The sequence below is a fragment of the Meleagris gallopavo genome, chromosome 5 (assembly GCF_000146605.3).
Source record: "Meleagris gallopavo isolate NT-WF06-2002-E0010 breed Aviagen turkey brand Nicholas breeding stock chromosome 5, Turkey_5.1, whole genome shotgun sequence".
NCBI classification, from domain to species: Eukaryota; Metazoa; Chordata; class Aves; order Galliformes; family Phasianidae; genus Meleagris; species Meleagris gallopavo.
The window spans coordinates 58,772,963-58,777,501 of record NC_015015.2 but is presented as its reverse complement, the minus strand read 5'-3'; the positions used below and the strand labels follow the sequence as shown (position 1 = coordinate 58,777,501).

The window sequence follows — 4,539 nt, the reverse complement described above, 5'->3', positions numbered from 1 at the left end:
CTCTCTGGGCAGCTGTTCCAGCACCTCACCACTCTCACAGCAAACAACTTCCCCCTGACATCCAACTGAAATCTCCCTTCCCTCAACTTCAAACCATTTCCCCTTGTCCTGCTGTTATCTACCCCTCCCAAGAGTTGACTCCCCTCCTGTTTGTAGGCTCCCTTTAGGTACTGCAATGAGGTCACCCTGCAGCTTCTCTTCTCCAGTCTGAACAAGCCCAGCTCCCTCCGCCTCTCTTTGTAGGGGAGGTGCTCCAGCCCTCTGATAATTTCGTGGCCCTCCTGTGGATGCTCTCCAAAAGCTACAGAGATGTGATCCAGCTCTGCCCTTCCTTCAGCCAGAAGCAGTACAAGAGCACGAGCACAGGTCTGGACCCCAGACAGGGGCTGTCCTGCTCTGCTGCCGTTTGCCCTTGGGCCCTGCTATAGTCAATGCATGTAACCCACTTCCAGTACTGATAAATGCAGTGGGGAAAAGGAGACTTTTTTTGCACTGATGTTTTTTTCTCTCATTCAGCATTTGCATGCACATCGCTTTAGCGGAAGAACCAAGCCAGCACTAGCTCTTTTCTCAGGCTAACGAGGGCTGACGAGCAGCATCGCAGCGCCCTGAGCTCCACGTGCTCCTGCCCTGGGCTCTGAGCTGTGCACTGAGGCTGAGCCGCCATGGCAGAGGAGCGCTGGGAGCCGGGGCTGCCGGTCTGCACACAGCCCGGCATGACATGGAGGCGTTCCTGCGTGCTGCAATGGCTGCGTAGGCACCGCTCCTGCGGGAGCTGCGATGTGCTGTAATGAGGGCAGGATGCAGCGCAGCCTTAAATGTGACCTGAAATAACCAGAAACAAACTGCATTTGTGACAGTTCTGCTGTCGTGAACATCCCATTCCGGGAATGTGAGCACCGAAATGAATGTGTAAGGGAGCTGCGTAGGACGGAGTTGGAATGTCCGTATGAGTGTGCGTAAGGGCAGTTTCCACAGCGTCTTCTTCACAACTTCTCTGAGGCTTAAGCTATCTCTCATGCAGTCAGGTTTCATAATACAGATGTGTCCTTTGTGCTCAGCTCATGTTGATGATATGTATTGACTTCTGCCTATTGTAAATTGTGCATGAAATGACCATTTTCTGTCTACTAGAAATGTTACTGTGCAATTATTACTTTGTTACACAGTCTGAAAAGTGAGTTTTAAAAGTATTCCTTTTCACTCATTAGCAAAGTAGTGGATCCTCGTTGAGAAGTACATTCCTGGATGAACTTAACGATGTTTTCTTCATGGCAGAGCCTGAAGAGCGTGTCTTAGAGCTTCAGCACTTCTGCATGTGCTCACATGCAGCAAAGGGCAGAGCTGAGCCCTCCCGAGCACCCCCAGCCCTTTGCGTGGCTGCAGCTGGGGCGGCTGCGTAGAGCAGTAGGGCTGTGCTCCTCGCCGTGGGGGTGTGCAGCACTGCTGACTGGGCTCGAGCTATTGCAGCATTTATGAGAGCACCACAGTTCTGTATTTCTCCAGCCTGTCCTGTGCCTTTGTGTATGTTTTATTGCCCCAAAGGTATGGATTTACATGGTCTGAGAAGTGGATGTCATGCAAATTGTGGTGCATCATTCTCACCACCTCTTGGTACCACACGTGCTGATGAACGCAATTTATCTGTGGGAAGGAAAATAAATTTTTCACATGACAGGTCTTTCTCTTCTCCTGTTTTGCTCGTTGCTTTGGAATTAAATGTGACAGTTTTGTGTTTATGTAGCATCGTTTGTTCTGCCATGCTAATACCGCGCCAGCAAAAGGTTAGCCCTCCTCCCACTGGGCTCTGGGCTTTCCTCCTCCTGTGCCCCTTTCCACTGCACATTTCCCACAGCACACACACGTTTCTTCAAGGAGAACAGACCTCAATCAGAGAACTGGAGATGTGTATTAACCACTTACGTAATACGGACACGTTACGTTATCGAATGGTTCCTGCAAGCAGAGTCTCATTCCGGCACTAAAATGTTAATGCAGCAAAGATCAGTTCAGAAACAAGTTTATGTTGAATGCAACCTCAGAAATCCATCGTGGCAGCCTTCCTGAGCTGGTAGGAGAAGCCCCTGCGGGCAGTGAGCTGTGGCAGTGACTCATGGCCGCCTGCCGCGGCCGCGCCGAGCTTCACACACCACACAGTCATCGGGGGTGGCAGCGGGGGGGCACGCTCATCCCTTGCCCAGTCCTGCTCTCTGCCCTGGATGTGCTCCCCGAGCCACCCGCAGACCCGGACTGGGCCGGTCCTAATCTTTAAAACTCAATTACTACCATTTAAAAGAAGAGGGCACAGGGAGGTGAGGGGTGTTTTCCCGAAGCGCTCTCATGAATCTAGACGTGAGCAGACAAACTGCTTGCTGGCTTTTGCTTCTTTCTCCCAGTATTTTCAGAGCAGTTTATGTTTTCAGTGAATTTACTCCTGGAGCTATTTTTCTCCAAGGCACTGGAAAGAGCAGCGCAAACACCAGTAAGAAGCAGAGAGAGCCGGATGCGTTTCGAGAAGTAGAAATGAAGAACAGAGGGATGTAGGACTGCTATGATGAAAAGGAGTGCAATAGAGCCTTGTATTTGCTGATTTATGGTGTCTCCAGCGGTGAGGCAATAGGTTTCCTATCCTGCCTGGGAGGGATTTCCATAATGTGTCTGAGCCTCCTTTGGTTTCTGGCCGTTGAACAGCTTCAAACTGAAACCTAACAGAATGAGACCGGACGGGGCTATAGCCTCTCTCAGTGGCAGTTAAAGGGTCCTTTCATTGAGCTCCCCCCTTGCCAGTGGAAGGTCGTTCCTCTTTCTCATCCCCCGCTGAGCCTTTAGCTTCTCTGTGTTATTGTGTTCCACCACACTTTGCAGTGCTGAGTCCTAAAATTTCCCTATGGGACTGTGAGTGTGCAGAAATACAGCTGTGTGTTTGCCCTGCATGCCCACGGTAAGTGCCAGGATGGTGCTGGGCTGCAGGGATCCTCTCTGCTGCGACTTTGTTCTGGGGATCAGTCTTGTCCTGAGTTGTGCTGCATGGACCATGGCTGTATGCTTCCACTGGGACCAAGTGTGCTGCCAGCACCCATGGGGGTCATTGCAGCAGCTCAACAGATCCCTGGCTGGTTAGACAGCAATCACATTCTTACCAGAAAATGTACCCGTTTTAACTGTGATAATCTGATGTTTGGCTCAGGAGCACCCGCTCCATCCATGCAGAGCAGCACTTCGAGCTGTTCTACGGGAAGTACAGCTGTGCACCGTGGTTATGTGGGATAGCATTTACTTTGTCAGTCCTTATGATGGGACTCTACTAGCAAGGAATAAGGAATAAGGCAGAGGTTGCTGTAAGCAAGAAGCTGTGCAAGGCCGTGCCCTTGAGCCCTCATGTGCTGCTGTCACAGGGCTGCAGGGCTGTGGGGACAAGTACAGCTGCACCTGGTGTCAGTGGGGCTGGGGGGAGCTGAGGGAAGGCTGAGTGCTGGCACCACTTCTTGGCTGCTCTCGAGCGCTGACTTGGTGGTGGATGAGTTGTTGTGATAGAACGTGACCATCCCTGCAGACACTCAGTGTACACAGAAGTACCCATCTGCAGGCCAAGGCAGCAAAGAGTGTGGTGGCACAATTCCAGGAAAAAGGGACAATAAATGTTATTTCTACCTGCTAAACAGATCTGTGGTGTTAATTATGGTGCCACTGGAGATGACATGAACACGACTTTAACATCCTATGGCAGGAAGGAGCCTCTCTGCAGTTGCTCCCCTTAACTTGAGGACCTGGGAGCTGTGGTGTGAGCAGACCTGCTCTCCAGAGTGTACTCTGCAATGGGTTTGTTCCTTAGGCGAACCTAGCAATACTTGTTGAGCGTGCTTGAAGGACTTCACAACTGATATAGCCTCTGCTTTGTACCTAGAGGTGAACCGAGTTAAATGGCGTCTGATTTTCAGAGCAGCAGGGGAACCTTTACCGAGCCACCTTGAACTGGCGGTGGAGCACCTGAGAAGGGCTGTGGCTGCCCAGGGAGCACAGGGACGTTGTTTGCAGCTGTGCTCCCCAGCTGAGCAGGACGGCTGGACCCAGAGAGGAGCCTCCATGGGCTCATATAAGAGCCAGCCACGGGAGGGAAAATCTCTCGGACCTGGGCTGCTTTGTGAGGAGGTGTTCTGTGTGGTCTGAGAGCCCCTTCACCAGTGGGTGAGTGCAACTCTTCTTTGTCTTTGTGCGTATGGCTATTGGGCTACCTGTGAATTCTTTGCTTGGTGCTGCCAAGAGCCTTTCAGAAGCAATTTAGCTTCTTCAGGGGCAGAACAATGGCCGTGGTAACAAAAGCTCGTAACAAAAGCTGGGGTTTGGGCTACGCGGTCTCTCGATGTCCCTTCCAACCCCTATGATCACGTGGTGGGACACTGCAGCAGGAGGCAGGGATGGGGCTGCAAAGTCCTGGCACTGCATGGGCTGGGCTGACGCAGTGGCCGTGCTGGAGTGGGGAGTGCTGCAGAGCAAGATAGGGAGCGAAAACTCAGCTTAGAGCTGGTAAGAATTTAAAGC

At 51.8% G+C, this 4,539-nt stretch overlaps 1 long non-coding RNA gene across 2 annotated transcripts in view; it reads left to right on the top strand.

Annotated features, from left to right (window-relative positions):
• Positions 1-3,970: 3,970 nt before the first annotated feature.
• LOC104911300 overlaps positions 3,971-4,539 on the top strand; it is a 9,216-nt gene continuing 8,647 nt past the window's right edge. The window contains exon 1 of one of the 2 annotated variants that reach the window (XR_002115605.1): positions 3,971-4,185. This is a non-coding gene — a long non-coding RNA (uncharacterized LOC104911300). The remainder of the gene's footprint in view (positions 4,186-4,539) is intronic. The other variant, XR_793808.2, reaches the window with a different exon arrangement.